Source organism: Callithrix jacchus, chromosome 14 (assembly GCF_049354715.1).
Source record: "Callithrix jacchus isolate 240 chromosome 14, calJac240_pri, whole genome shotgun sequence".
NCBI classification, from domain to species: Eukaryota; Metazoa; Chordata; class Mammalia; order Primates; family Cebidae; genus Callithrix; species Callithrix jacchus.
Window position 1 is genome coordinate 98,952,897 of NC_133515.1, and position 16,248 is coordinate 98,969,144.

At 44.9% G+C, this 16,248-nt stretch overlaps 1 long non-coding RNA gene across 1 annotated transcript in view; it reads right to left on the reverse strand.

Moving 5' to 3' along the window:
• Positions 1 to 11,273: 11,273 nt before the first annotated feature.
• The window catches only part of LOC144579184 (uncharacterized), a 42,502-nt gene continuing 37,527 nt past the window's right edge, over positions 11,274 to 16,248 (reverse strand). Inside the window, exon 3 of the long non-coding RNA XR_013526154.1 lies at positions 11,274 to 11,494. This is a non-coding gene — a long non-coding RNA (uncharacterized LOC144579184). The remainder of the gene's footprint in view (positions 11,495 to 16,248) is intronic.

Sequence of the window (16,248 nt, forward strand, 5' to 3'; positions counted from 1 at the left end):
AACTCAGAATAACTGTGGGCAGAGCAAAATCTAAGAAGTGTACAGGACTGGGACCCATTCCAACTGACAATATATGGATGTCTAGGGGATGCACAGACTAAGAAAGCAGAAAGCCTACCCTCAGGGAGCCTACAGTCTAATAAGGACTAGAATCTGTTCTACAGTAGGGCTTCAACAGATGTTCTAAAGTACCCACCCATTCAGGCACAGTGGCTCATGCCTGTAACCTCAGCACTTTGAGAAGCCAAGGTGGGAAGACCGATTAATGCTAGGAGTTTGAGACCAGCCTAACCACATAGCGAGACCCAGTCTCTACAAATAAATTTTAAAAAATTAGCCTGGCATAGTGGCATGTGCATATAGTCTTAGCTACTTGGGATGCTGAGAAGGGAGAATCGCTTGAACCCAAGAGTTAGAGGCTGCAGTGAGCTTTGATCACACCACTGCACCCCAGCCTGAATGACAGAGCAAGACCCTATGTCTAAAAATAAATAAAATAGTAAAAATAAATAAAGGGTCTACTCAGTTCAGAAATGGTCCAGCTAGGCCTAGAAGGGGGCAAAGAACTCAAGTTCAAACTCTAGCACTGCCTCAAAGTAAACGGGATCCAGAAAGAAGCACACGGGAAATGGGGTGCTGATACCACCACCCATTTGCTGCTGCGAAGAAAGATCAAATTGAAAGTAAGCAAACCATATAGATGTGTGGTCCCCTTCACTAGCTTAGTTTTTATTTTCTTTGTAGCACTTAAAACTGCTATTTTTTGTATTCGTTAGTTTTCTGTCTCTATCATTAAAATGTAAAATCCTCAATAGCAGGGACTTTGAATGTCTTGTTCGTTGTGGTATTTTCAGCACCTAGAACAGTGACTGGCACAAAGGAAGTGCTTAATGAGTCTGCTGAATGAATCAGTTCCTTCTGCCCTGATATGGATCTTTCTGGAGCTGATTTAAACTTTCATGTTTGCAATTAGAGTTACAATCTCCAGTGATCCTTACCTCCCGGTATTTACACCTTATGCTTTGAATCAAGGTGGGTCTGTGCGCCCAACAGAATATGGCAGAAGTGATGGTATGTCACTTTCCGGACTAGGTTATAAAAGTCTGCAATTTCCATTTTTGCTACTCAGTCACTCCTTTCTCTTGGGTTACTTGCTCTGAGGGAAATTATTTCATGAGCAGCCCTAAGGAGAGACCCACCGAGTGAGAAACTGGAGTCTCCTGCCAACAGCCACATGAGTGAGCTTGGAAGTCAGTGGATTCTCAGACCCACTTAAATCTGCAGAGACTGCAGCCCCAGCTTGACTGCAGTCCCACGGGAGACCCTGAGCCACAGTCCCACGCCCGGGCCACAGCCAGCTCCGGACACTCAGAAACTATGGGAAAAAAGTAAATTGTGGGTGTTCTAAACTGCTAAGTTTGGGGGCAATTTGTTATACAGCAATAAATAACTAATACACTCCTATTTAATCACCACCAAACCCCAGCCATGATCTCTGAGATCCCTGGCTGGAGAAAAGGGATGACAACCCCCTCCAGCCCCCCACAGCAGGAACAAATGAAGAAGCAGGCCAAGATGCTGAGGATACACAAACATCTCTCTAAGAGGATTGGTCTCTGTCCTTAGCAAAAACAGCATTCATTGGCTCTAATTTGCCATGAGAAGGAGACCCTGCTAGACCCTGGCTCTTCCCCCTAATGCAGAGATTTCACATCCCACTGGGGGGTGGCGGGCATCCTTTCGCTGACTGCCTAATGCTTTTTGGCATTTGGCACTCTGCTTTTAACACTCTACCAAACACAGCTGAGACCTGAATAGAACAGAGAAACAGCACTTTACTAAAGATTTTGAGAAAATCACAAAGTAATATAGACAACTATCCATTGACAACATTTAGTTTATACAAAAGGATATGTTTATCTTTTCACTGGCTCCTGTACCTCCCCAAAACCAGAAACTAGAACCCTAGAGTACTTGTGTAGAAATCTCAATTTCCAACAATTACAGTTGCTAAAAAGGCTATTTGAATCCTATCTGCCTACTTAGGCAGGTGCCTTTTGCTGTCTTAGGCCACAGGACTTCCCTCACTCAACACTGAGAAGTCAGCCATAAGGCAAGACTTCATCTTATCAGCAGTAGCTTACGATCAACCATCCTCAAACATCAGGATACCACGTAAACATTCTCATCCCAATGGGATGAGATCCCCTTGCTAACAGAGGACGGGGCCATTTGCCCCACAACCTCTACATCAGCTAGCTTCATCTGGGAGGAACAACCCTTCATTTATGTCCAAGACGTTCTCTTCCATCTTTCAGCAAGAAGAAAGGCCAAAGATTAACTCATGGTTCTAATCACAGAGCTGATGGACAAGCCAGGTCTAGGGTTACCTCTAGGACTTCTCCTCGGTGGACCTGAAATTCATTTCCAGTCACACAACCTGCTAGCATCTCCCAGTAACAGGTGAATTGTATGTTCTGTCCCTTGATGGTATAACCTCAAAACTGGCATCTCAGAGGTTGTCTAGCTCAGCCCCCTACTCATTGCTGAAACTCCCACTGCAGAACCTTCCTGGACATCCCAAGTGACAGGATGTCTACTACCTCTAGAGACCACTGATCCCATTCTAGGATGCCTCTAACATTAGAAAGGTTTGGTAAGCTGACATTATCTCCCCACCTAATACAGCACCCAATACCTTCCAATATTGAGTGCAGCTCTACCATCTGGCCCTATGTGACACACCTTCTCTGACGGGCTGTCCTGGAGCAGAGGGATGGTGTCTGGGCTGCCCCAACATTATGTCTTTATCATCCATCTTTAGATGACATTGTCTGAAGGGCTTTCATCAAATCATTCACTCTTCTCCTCTTCTATCCTTTGAGATATGAAAAATCTGAACAGAATACCCTCGTCCAGACAGGGTCCAGCCAGTATGAAATAGAGCAGGATTTTTATTTCCTCTGGTGTCATTACCGTAATTCTATTATAATAATGCAAGTTTTACACTAATTTAGAAACTATATTATTCTATTGGTTCACAGTAATCTTGTGGGAAAAAAAAGACTCATTTTTGTATAAACTGCTGTTCATCCAGGTACCACCACCCAACCTTTTAAAACTCACTTTGGGGACCTAATTCAAGACCACATATTTCTTTTAATTCAACAAGAAATATATATGTTTTGCTTTTTTTTTTTTTTTGAGACAGGGTTTTTCTCTTTCACCCAGGCTGGAGTGCTGGAGTTCAGTGCCGCAATCTCAGATGACTGCAACCTCCACCTCATGGGCTCAAGCAATCCTCCCACTTCAGCCTCCTGAGTAGCTGAACCACAGGTACACGCCACCACACCCAACTAATTTTTGTATTTTTGTAGAGACAAGATTTCACCATGTTGCCCAGACTGATCTTGAACTCCTGGGCTCAAGCAATCTGCCTGCCTCAGCCTCCCAAAGTGCTAGGGTTACTGGCATGAGCCACTGCATGTGGCCCAATAATTCTTTATACAAACTATTATAAATGCCATCATACAATATAGTTTTACAACTAAAGTACAGTAAAACCATAGGTATAAAGTTGTATTCATAAAGGTAAGTATACTGCTATACAGCAGTGAGAAACATTAACAGCAAATGCAGATAAAAATGAAGGTATTTTCTGAGGTTGGGCGCAGAGGCTCATGCCTATGATCCCAGCACTTTGGGAGGCTGAGCTGGGAGGATCGCTTGAGCCCAGGAGTTGGAGACCAGCCTGGACAACGGAGAAAGACCCCCGTCTCTACAGAAAATTTAAAAATTAGTCAAGTGGGATGGCACATGTGTATAGTTCAAGCTACTCAGGAGGCTGTGGTGGGAGGGTCCCTGGAGCCCAGGAGGTCAAGGTTACAGTGAGGTATGGTTGTACTGCTGCGCTCCAGCCTGTGTGACACAGAGTGAGATCCTCTCTCAGAAACAAACAGGCTGAAGGCAGGTGGCTCATGGCTGTAATCCCGGCACTCTGGGAGACCTAGGCAAGTGGATCACCTGAGTTCAAAATTTTGAGACCAGCTATGGGTAACATTGTGAAACCCCGTCTCTATTAAGAAATACAAAAATTAGATGGGCATGCTGGCCTGCGCCTGTAAGTCCCAGCTACTTGGGAGGCTATGGTGGGCAGATGGCTTAAACCCGAGAGGTTAAGGCTGTAGTGGGCTGTGAACCCCCACTGCATTCCAGACTGGGTGACAGAGTGAGACTCTGTCTCAAAAAACAACAAACAGCCAGGTGTGGTGGCTCGTGTCTGTAATCCCAGCACTTTGGGAGGCTGAGTCAGGCGGATCTCCTGAGGTCAGGAGTTTGAGGTCAGCCCGGCCAACATGGCGTAACCCCATCTCTACTAAAAATACAAAAATTGGCTAGGCATGGTGGTGCATGTCTGTAATCCCAGCTACTGGGGAGTCTGAGGCAGGAGAATCACTTGAACCTGGCAGGTGGAGGTTGCAGTGAGCCAAGATTGCCCCACTGCACTCCAGCCTGGGCAACAGAGCAAAACTCTATCTCAAAACAAACAAACATACAAACAAAAAGATATTCTCATGTTTCATTAAGCATCCAAACAAGCCAATCTTTTAGTCCTTTCCTTCTACACTATTTTGTATCCTCATTTTCTGCATCTGATTAGATCCCTGGATTTTATTTCACTTTCGGTGTGACGTTCTCCACAGATAGAGCTCATCGACTGCTGCTCTGGCATGTTCCATGTTATGAATGAGATGCAGTTTCTCTATGCTACATCCTGTCAGTCCCCATGCAGCACAGAGAAACTTCTTATTCCACACTTCCAAACAGAACTCGTTGCGTTACTGCCCAGGACTGTATGTTTATCTCTGTTGATTGACTAACCCATAATCTCAATCTCCAGAGATTTTTTTTTTTTTTTTTTGAGGTGGAGTCTCACTCTGTCACCAGGCTGGAGTGCAGTGGCACAATCGCAACTCACTACAATCTCTGCCTCCCAAGTTCAAGTGATTCCCCTGCCTCAGCCTCCAAAGTAGCTGGGATTACAGGCGCCTATCATCATGCCCAGCTAATTTTTTTGAATTTTTAGTAGAGATGGGATTTCACCATCTTGGCCAGGATGGTCTTGAACTCCCGACCTCGTGATCCACCCGCCTCAGCCTCTCATAGTGCTGGAATTACAGGCGTGAGCCACCGCACCCAGTGTGTCTCCAGAGATTTTTAATGAACTATTTCAGACATGCTCAAAAATATAGATGGCCAAGTGTGGTGACTCACGCCTGTAATCCCAGCACTTTGGGAGGTGGGTGAATCACATGAGGTCAGGAGTTCGAGACCAACCTGGCCAACATGGCAAAATCCTGTCTCTACTAAAAATACAAAAAATTAGCCAGGTACAATGGTAGGCGCCTGTAGTCCCAACTTCTCAGGAGGCTGAGGCAGAAGAATTGCTTGGACCAGAGGCAGAGGTTGCAGTGAGCCAAGATGTCACGACTGCACTCCGGCCTGGGTGACAGAGTGAGATTCTGTCTCAAAAAAAATGTATTTTATATATAATAATAATAATAATATAAGAACCACCTATGTACTTACAATCCTGCTTCGGAAAGTACATACTTCAGGTTTGATTGGAGCCTCCTCTACACCCTCCTTTGTACCATCTCTTTCCTCAAAGGAAGCTGCCATTTTGAATGTGTTATTTATCATCCCAATACATTTCTTTACATTTTCACTCTATCATATTGCTCGTGTTTTAAAATTTCATATGAATAGTTTCAGATGCTACATATTCCTCTGCAACTTGCTTTTTTTCATTCAAAACTGTTTCGATACTTGTGTTGACACATGCAGCTATGAATGACTCATCTTACCTGCTCAGTAGTATTCCAAAGTCTGGAGAGGTGATTTATTTCTTTTTTAGTTGATAGTTATTAAGATTTGTTTCCATTTCCCTCTACCACAGAGAATGCTGTAATGAGCATGCCTATCACTGTTTCTCTCCACACATGGATCAGAGTATCTCCAGCTCTAAGCCAAAGAGGGGAATTGCATCTCTTGCTTCATTAGATGCTGCCGACTGGTTCCCTGAAGTTATCGAGCAAGTTATACCTCCACGGCAGTGTAGGACACGTCCCGTGGCTCCCCCGCTCACCCCAGGTCAGCATGTATCAGGCTTAATTATTAGCCCATCTGACGGGTGAGAAACAGTTTCTCATTTACTCCTTGTCTTTAACCTTTATCTTGCCACCTCACTTATTCACGTGGTCCATTAATTAGATGCTCATGGCTACAAATAATAAAATACTCAAAAGCAGCTGGAACACATAAACAGAAGCCTAGAGGTAGGGTGGTTTTATAGGTGATCAATTTAGTGGCACAAGGACCAGGTGCTTCCATTTTTCTTCTCTACCATCTTGAGCCTTGGTATTCAGCTTACCTTCTCATGATGGAGAATTCACAACTCCACACAATCGCATCCACAGGCAGGATGGTAAGTCCTCCTCCTGTGTCTCTTCATCAGTGAGAAATACCTTCCCCAGAGGCCCTCTGACCAGGTGTCCCTGCTTTCCCTTGCACCATTTTGGTCAGAATTGCATTACACGCCAACAGCTAAAGCAGTGACAAGAAAGGGGAATGGACCTTCCAAGGTCAGTTGAATTCATCAACATTCATCCTAGCCAATGGAATGTCCCTCCCCCCAAAGCACAGGGAAGGGTGAGTCTCCAGACAAATTTAGGGCTCTACTAGCAATAAGGAGGAATGGGGACAATGACTGTTGGGTGACAAAGATGGGTATCTGCCACTGTTGAGAAATAAAGTCCTTTTAGGCTGAATTCTAGAAAGATCCTCCATTCTGGTGACGGATCTTACCACAGATATGAACGTCAGCAGTTTCTGATGTTCAACTCAAACAATGTTCCCTTCTCTTACTTGGTTTGTTTGCTTGTTTTTTGAGATGGAGTCTCGCTCTGTTGTCAGGCTGGAGCACAATGGCACGATCTCGGCTCACCACAACCTCTGCCACCAAAGTTCAAGTGATTCTCCTGCCTCAGCCTCCCAAGTAGCTGGGATTACAGGTGTCCGCCATCACACCCAGATAATTTTTGCATTTTTAGTAGAGACAAGGTTTCACCACATTGGCCAGGCTGGTCTCGAACTCCTGACCTTGTGATCCGCCCACCTCGGCCTCCCAAAGTGTTGGGATTACAGGTGTGAGTCACCACGCCTGGCCACTTCTCTTACTTTTAAACATAGAGCTTCATGGATTTTTCCAACCTCACTTTTTTCTCTTTTCTGCACCTACTCTTTTGATTCCAAGAATTTGTTTTTTTCCTGAAACCTTCTCTTCGTACTTTAAATAATCACTGGAAATATAAGGAGTTTCTGGTTCCCACTCCCACCCCTACTCTGGTACCTCTGAGGGTATCCCTGTGTCATACCCAGCACCTCCTTTTCTTAGGATGTGAACTGACGCAAATGTTTATTACTTTAGCCATCCATGGACATTGCTAATTGCTTCTGGTCTTCCACGATGAGAGTCTCTGATCCAGAGTCTCAGGTCAGTACTGAAGCACATTTTTTGACCCATAAAAAAGTTAAATGTGAGTAAACTTTGTATAGAAATAAACTTGTCATTTATCTGTCTGTTCTCTGAGACCAGAACCAAAGATCCTTTAAAACTGGCACCAGAGGCCAAAAGTTTTTCTGGGCGCTGATTCATTACTCATCAGCCACATCAGTGATTAAATATTTAAGTGCCAAGGAGTCTGTGATTAAATATTAATTCCCAGCCAGTCTGCTATGAAATATTTAAGGGCCTGTGAGTCTGAAGCGTGCCGCTTTCAGCCCAGAGCAGAAAAGAGCCCTGTCAAGGCCGGATACCGGATGATGGAGCAAATGCGTGAAGACAGGTTGGTGAGGAACTGTGCCAGGCTCCAGTGCACCCAGATGCCCCCAGATGCTCCAAAGCACTGAGATCATGCACAGCACACAGGGCTGGTCCGTTTGTGAGTGACAACTCATCGCCATGAGGAATGAAGACCCAAACTTATTATGCACATTTCAGAGATGGGAGAATGGAAGCTCTCATCAGGGAGAGGTGGAGGGAATCACCCCAGGTTTTAGTGTCAGCAAGGAGTGGACCTTAACTAAGTTCCTGGACTCGCCCGTGTGGAGGAATTGCTGTCTTCTCAGCCCTCAGAGCATCATAGGTAAATGATTCTTATGTAGTCTTTGTATCAGTAAAAAAATCATTTGCCTTCCAGTTTTAAATGGAGGGAAATTAGTACAGGAAATCTATTACAAAAGCTTTGGAAGAGGGAAAAAGAGAATCAAATGGCATTCATGGGACCAAAAGGAAAAGGGGACCGTACTCAGGGATCAGAGCCTGCCCTCACTGCTGAGTTCTGGGACAATAGGGTCTCGGTGGGTTCTAGACCCGCCAGAGACACATCTTCTCAACTAGAGCTCCAGCTGCTGGAATGACACTGATTCTTTCCAGCCGGCCACCCCCTCCGGCTGCCATGACATCAGCTAACAGGGTGGTCCGCAACACCATCCTGTCTGAGTCACAGCAGAATCTTTCTCTTCCTTCCCACTCTGGTCAGTCTCCCACTTGCATCTCCTACTGGCAGAAGCAGACAGAAACCTGCTGGCAAAGAAACCTAAGAAATAGAATCCACAGACTTTTAGTTCCAAGAGAATATAAAAAAGATGTGTATAGAACTGAGAAATAACAGATAAATCATAAGCACTGCCCCCTTTCTACCTGAGGAAAATCACTCCAGGTTCATAAAGTGAAGCTTGGCCTCCCCTCTCTTTTACTGCTCCTTTACTGTAAAATAAAACCTTCATAAGTGTGAGGAGTTTCTCTAGGATATGACCTTAAAATATGGGGGATCAGCTAATTCTCTTTTCCTAGTCAACCCTAGAACCAAAAGAATGATTAATTTGGTTAAAAGTTGCAGATTTCATTTCTGTTTGCAATTCTCAAATTTTCCCAAATTGATGTGGTTATAAGAAAGACTTGCATAGAAAAACTTGCAGAGAGGCCAGCCCAGGTAGGATCATAAATGCTCCATGAGTGAGGCAGCTCAACCTGTCCATTTTCTGACCGGGTGCTGGCCGGGTGTGGTAGTTCACACCTATAATCCCAGCACTTTTGGGGGCCGAGTTGGGTGGATCACCTGAAGTCAGGAGTTCGAGACCAGCCTGACCAACATGAAGAAACTTTTCTCTACTAAAATTACAAAATTAGCCAGGTGTGGTGGCAGGTGCCTGTAATCCCAGCTACTTGGGAGAATCACTTGACCTCAGGCGGTAGAGGTTACCGTGAGCAGAGATTGCGCCATTGTACATCAGCCTGGGCAAAAAGAGTAAAAAAAAAAAAAAAAGAAAGAAAAGGACTTCAGCCTGGACAGCCACAGCCCACTCGACCATTCCAGCCTTACCCGTACTGTGTCATGCTTGTCTGTGCCTGGCAAGCTTGTCTTTCAACACAGATCACCATTTTTCATCTTTGCTTTCATCTTGCCAGTGAATAAAAATAAGAAAGAGAATAATTCGTTTTATATATTTCACAGTTTATAAGACAGTTTTTCCATCCATTATCTCCATTGATCCCAAAGAGAATCCTGTAAACTCAAGCCCAGGGCATCTGGGTCCCATCTCCGAGTGTATCATGGGCACAACAAGTTTAAGAAACCTGTTCAAGGGCACGTAGTCAAGTACCTGCCGGATAGGAGATGCCCAGAAAGTTTTTACCGAATAAATGATCAAATAAAAAACTAAACAGGCCGGAGTCATCATTCATGAAAACCAGAGCTGGAGGACACATCGAAGCTGGAGTTCGGCAGGAAGACTTTGTTGGGAGAGAAACCAATTATAAGGACAGAGCAGAGATGGGCGGTGGCAGGAAAATCCTGATTCCCAGGCCTGCGAAGGATTTGGGAGGCGACTCACGGAACCCGCAGGGTACTCAACATCCAGCTGTTTTGAAATCTGGCAGGAGGAAGATTCTCATTACGGAAACTCCTACAAGCAGAGTGCTGCTTCTAGAAGAATCCCTGACTCTGGCCCAGCGCATAGTGGTGAACGCTCTGTGTTTGGGAGCATCAGCCTCAGCCCAGAGGCTCAGGGGGTCCCGTCAGCTTTCTGATTATTTACATTCCATTGTCCTTGTCAGCCCCTGCCACATATCCACCACCCCCACCAACCTGCCCTTCCCCTACCCCCGAGTCTCATGAGCTTCTGCCCTTTGCAACTCTTGCCCCTCCTCACCCTCAATTCCTCCCCACCACCACTGCTGTTATAAAAACAGACAGAACCTACTGGCTGTATCTGCCTGATCCCTAATCTAGGGTGACATTCCAGGCAAACCACCACGTCGTTTCCCTTTCTTTCCCTGTTCAGGGGCCTGCCTTTATGCTGACTCCATTGCACTTGTTTTGAGACAAGGGGGAAGATGTGCAGTCTATTACCCTTATAAACCAGCTCCTTTCTTCCTCTCTCTGCCATTTAAAAGGGCTTTCTATTTGACTGAGCAAGAAAAGGAACTCTAAGAGGGGAATTAACATTGTCCCTATTATATTGTCCAATTAACACTTGTCCCGTCAAAGGCTGAGTAGGAAGCCAGGAGCCTTGGTCAATGAGAACTTTTAATCCCTCAGGTAAATGCAAAGTCGCATTGAGCACGATCAAAGGGCAGATCTCAATATATTCTCTCCCCAAACCCCTTCCCTCCCCCCTCATGCATAGGACTGTATGAGGCTGCTGAGTGCTGGTTTGAATTAGTTTCAACCTTCCTTTGTGGCCATGTTGGGTGAAAGTGTGGGGGATGGTTGGTCAGACGTTTAAAAACTCACACCAAGGTTCTTAATTCCCTTCAAGACAAAGACACAACAGACATGTTGAAGTAATGACGACCCAACCATCTTCTTTTTAAAAAAATCTATTTCCTCTCTGCAGGTACTAGGCTCAGCACCATTATTAAAACAAAGTAAATTATGCTAATAGTTAATCCTTTTGAGGGACGGAGTTTAGGGGTCAGTTTCTTCATTCTGTAGAATGCCGCATTCATTGAGATCTGACCCATGAGAAACGGGACAAATAGAATGGGGATTCAGCTGGAGGGCTGGGACTCTGAAACACTTGGAGTCCTTCCTTCTGAGCCTAACATACTTCTTTTGACATAGTAGGTGCTAAGAACTTACTTACAAGTAAAAGTGTCTAGAGAGGTGATTTACTTAGGGATACATTTAAGATCTAGACCACTTCAAGAAGGTTTAAACTGGTTTACTAAGACGAAAACTTAACATAAGAGAAAAGGAAGACTAGAATGGTAAGTTGAAACCAAGGATGGGTTCATTCAGAGGAGTTCATGCTGGTTGTTTCTGCTCAGTTATCACTGATGAGCCTCGGGTTGATGAGGAGCTTCCTGGCTGCCAGTGCAGAGGAGAAATACAATCAGCCAAAGTCTGTATCATCCAGGGAACATCCACTGAAAAACACCAACGAACAAGAATGCAAAATTAACATCCTGAAGCAAACGTACTACCAGGGCTTCTCTTAAGGTGTGAGCTATACTCTCTGCCTTCTGAATACACAGCCTGTTACATGGCTTTATAAAATTATACAGAATGGTGTCGAGTGAAGATGGCATGTCCCTGAGATCTCTGCCTCTGGTAGTTCTGTGGAGTGCGCTCAGCTGCAGAGAGGTGGCAGAGGCCTTTCTGCCCTGGAGTTCAGATCATTTGGGAACTACCATCGCCCATAACAAGCAGTCCAGCCACACTGGTATGGCTAGAAACAGGCTGACCCACGAAGCTTTGACCCAGCACCAGAGTGACCAAGAGAACCAGAGGGATGTGTGACCTGTCAGTCATCCACCAATCAACATTCACCGAGGTCCTTGGGATGTGGGCATCAGTGTCTGGCCAGGCTGTGGGCAGGACAGCGGAAGACAGCCTCAGACACTCTCAATCCACATGCACACCAATGGCCTCTGCCATATAAGCAACCTTGCTGTTCCTCCCTTCTTAGGGCTTTTCTGCATGAAATTCTTTGCCTTGAAATGCTTTCTGAGTGACCAAAGTCACTCCCTCACTTAATCAGACCTCTGTTCAAATATCATCTTATTAGAGAAGCCAGCTCTGCCCATCCCGTAAAAGACAGGACATGCATTCCCATCCCTCCTGCCTCACCTCAGCCTGGTTCTCCTTTCTTCACAGTCCTTATTATTGGAAGCATTTATACATACATACATATGTGTGTGTGTGTGTGTGTGTGTGTACAATATCATATAAATACATATTACAAGCATATAAAATATAATAACTCTAATAATCATGTGTTGTAATACATAATATAAATATAAAATATATTAATAACAAAATATAATAGAGCATATACTAAAAATATGTATGTCTGTGTTCATGGCTTTATCATCAGTGCGCACTGTAAATAGGTAGATATATCTAGATACTTCCTGTCAGTCTTCCTTTTGGTTCTCCTACTTTTTCCCAATGCCTTCACTACTTCCTGGTGCACTGTAGAGGGGCATGAAATACTTGTTGAGTGAATAAAAAGTGGGGGAAAGGCTGGTAAAGGATTCGGGATGAAGAAGACCCCTAAGCACTTTGGTAGTTAGTTGCCTGGAAGAGCAGATCAGCCCAAGGTATCTGGCAGGAGGGCTTCCTGGAGAGAGTAAGGTTTCTGCTGAGCACTGAGGGTCAGGAAACTCTCTCATCATAATAATGATAATTAGGGTGACATACAATTTCTCACCTCAAATAGGACATGTATTAGTCCATTCTTATGCTGCTAATAAGGACACACCCAAGACTAGATAATTTATAAATGAGAGATTTAATGGACTTAGTCCCATAGCACTGGGGAGGCCTAACAATCATGGCGGAGGTGAAGGAGGAGCCAAGTCACATCCTACATGGTGGCAGGCAAAGAAAGAGAACTTGTGCAGGGAAACTCTTCTTTACAAAACCGTCAGATCTTGTGAGACTCACTCACCACCATGAGAATAGCATGGGAAAGACCCACCCCTATGATTCAACCACCTCCTATTGGGTCCCTCCTATGACACCTGAGATTTGTGGAAGCTACAATTCAAGATGAGATTTGAATGGAGGCACAGCCAAACCATATCAGGACACTTTGGGAGTAACAGGGGAGCTATTCAGAATCACACCCACTCAACAGGCACCAAATAGAACTGTCCCAGGAAAACTAGAATGTATGGTGCCCCTGGTGACAGTGAACTAGTAAGAGGGAGCATCTCCTGCCAGGATGTGTGTGGGTGTGGCTAGGTGGGTATTTTGTTTGCAAGTGGACACAACTGAGCTGTATTCTGAGGACTACATTGTAGGGATCTCTATGGCTACACCTCAGTGCATAGGAAGTGTCTTCCCTGGAAGCAGTGAACAGACATGCCCATGCTGGTCATCCTAGGAAGAAGCGGGGCTCACACAGGATACTCTGACACAGAACCCAAACCTTGGGGACAAAGCAGGGGGAATTACTTTCTATGAAGTTTAAGGTTCTCCCCAGGTCTCACTGTTTTAGGGCTGAAGAGAGCTCCTGGGTAGAAATTGAGACAGTACTCAGGGGATAGGAAGCTGGGGTGGCATGGAATTTTCTAGTCCTAGGGAATGGGTGGGCCCTGTGCATCAGGCACCTCCACACAAGTCTTTACATGTCCGCATCCCTGGTGTCATCCCTGAGACATAGTGAGTAAAGTCTGTCTGACTACAACAGACTGGTCTCAACTCTAACAGCTGAGGCAAATACTCCTTTGTCCTGCACAGATCAGAGCAAGAAAGGGGAGCTAGGCCATCTGGATGTCAAGAGGTGACCTCAAAAGTAATTAATAAGATATCTCTTAGGACAGTGATTCAAACTCTTTTCTTAGCACATGGAAAATTAAAGCAAATGTTCAGAATCCCAATGTATATAACTTGGTAAAACTGAGGGTACCAGGGCTCAACCAGAGGTGGGACCTCAACTGCTCATGCTCCGTGGAGCACTGTTTGGTGTCCCCCACCACACAGAGGTGACTCCTGGGCACAGTCAAGGCCACCTTCGACTGCAGCAGCAGGAGGCTGATGCTGCCATGCAGGGGTGACTTGGGTATTTTGTTTTGTTTATTTTCTCTCATTTCACTTCATTTACGTCTTGGTGTCCCATCCACAACATCCTTCAAAGTGTGAAAGTGAACACAAGTACTACGCCATCAGGAAAAATTCCTGGCCGATCCGAAACACACAAAGACCAGAGCCTAACATACAAACAGTGTCTTGTCCACAGAGTCACTCAGCAGCCCACAGACAGGCAATCTCTTGTTTCTGGGTGCCTCTGCCCTCCCTGCAAAGCACCTCTCCCTGCAGCTCTCGGTGAGGTCCAGGCCACACAGATCTTTAGAGTTAGTGGCCACAGCTTCTATTTCTAGTGGGTCCTGAAACCCAGGGCCAGGGATCACAGTGAGGCCAGAGCACCTAGGGTGCAAAATTTCAGGTACATCCCTCTCAAGGTGGAGCCAGTCCCTAGGTGCACCCTCAGCACCTCACTTGCCTCCCCCTTCCCCATCCTGCTGAAAGGTTCACTCTAATCTCATACCCTTTAGAGTAAAGCACCTAGAATTCATTTCCCTTGCTAATAGTGACCTCTTCTCATTGGATAACACTAGTGAGTTAGCATGCTAAAGACCCTTCCCCATCAAGGGTGGATAGAGGAAGCAATGAAGAGAGAAACAGAACGAGCCATCCAACAGCGGTTTTATTAAGAAAGGCACGTCCACATACATGTAGAGTTACTAACAGAACCACACGCATACAAAGCCCCTGGCAATATGGATGCTCCCATGCCTGACCACATGCTCTCTATTTTTCTGGGTTCTTAAATGCCACTAAAAAAGGTTGGGTCGAGGTAGACAATAAACTTTGTGACTTGTCCATATTAAAAGCATTAAAATATTCCCAAAGCTATAAAGAAGGATGTAAGTGTGGAAAACAGTTGAAGAGACGAAGGAAAACAGTTTGGAAAGTCGGGTTGTTATTCATGCCTACCCCAAACCCTGGGAGGCAGGTGATACAGTGCTGTACTCAGCCAGACTGCCCAGTTTGAATCTCAGACCTATTCCTGGCTAGATGTCAAGTTACTTAACTTTTCTGTGCCTCAATTTCTCTATTTGTAAAACAAAAATTTAACAGCTTTACATTCACTGAGTTGTTGGGAGGATTAAATGAATACACATACACACATATCAACAGTTCTTGCCCATAGAATGTGTGTTATATAATCATTCGCTTTTTTTTTTTAACCATTTTATCATTATTTCGCCATTTTACATCTGAGGTCACTGGGGCTTCAGTTACTTAGCCGGGAGTGTCAGAACCAAGATTAGATCCAAAGTTCGCCTGACATCTCACAGCCATCATCAGCCCTGCCCGTGTGCAGCCAGCATATCATAGTTCCTGAGTTTACCCTTTAAATGCTGTACAGGCCTCTGATTCAGGCCTGGTAATAATAAGAATGTACGGGCAGGAGGACTGGTCCACAGGACCCTCTCGGATGACATGACTGCCTCCCGCAGCTGCTCTGCACCAATCCTGCTCAAGTCTGAGATTTGAGTGTGCCTGTCACCTGAGTAGTGTACATTGTACCTAGTATGTAGTATTTTATTTCCCAGGTTGTCCAACCCTCCCCACTTCTGAACCTTCAATGTCCATTATATTGCTCTGAATGCCTTTGCATTCTCATAGTTAGCTCCCACTTATAAGTGAGAATATACTGTATCTGTTTTTCCATTCCTGGGTTACTTCACTTAGAATAATGGCCTTTAGCTCCATCAGAGTTGCTGCAAAAGACATTATTTCATTCTTTTTTATGGCTGAGTAGTATTCCATGGTGTATTCATTCCACATTTTTTTATCCACTCATTGGTTGATGGGCACTTAGGTTGATCCCACATCTTTGCAATTGTGAATTGTGCTGCTATACACACAGGTGCACATGTGTCTTTTTGATATAATAACTTCTTTTACTTTGGGTAAATACCCATTATTGAGATCGATGGGTCAAATGGTAAATCTACTTTTAGTTCTTTAAGAAATCTCCATATTGTGAATTGCTTGAACCCAGGAGGAGAAGGTTGCAGTGAGCCGAGATCACACCACTGCACTCCAGCCTGGGTGACAAAGCAAGACTCCATCTCAAAAAAAAAAAGAAATCTCCATATTGTTC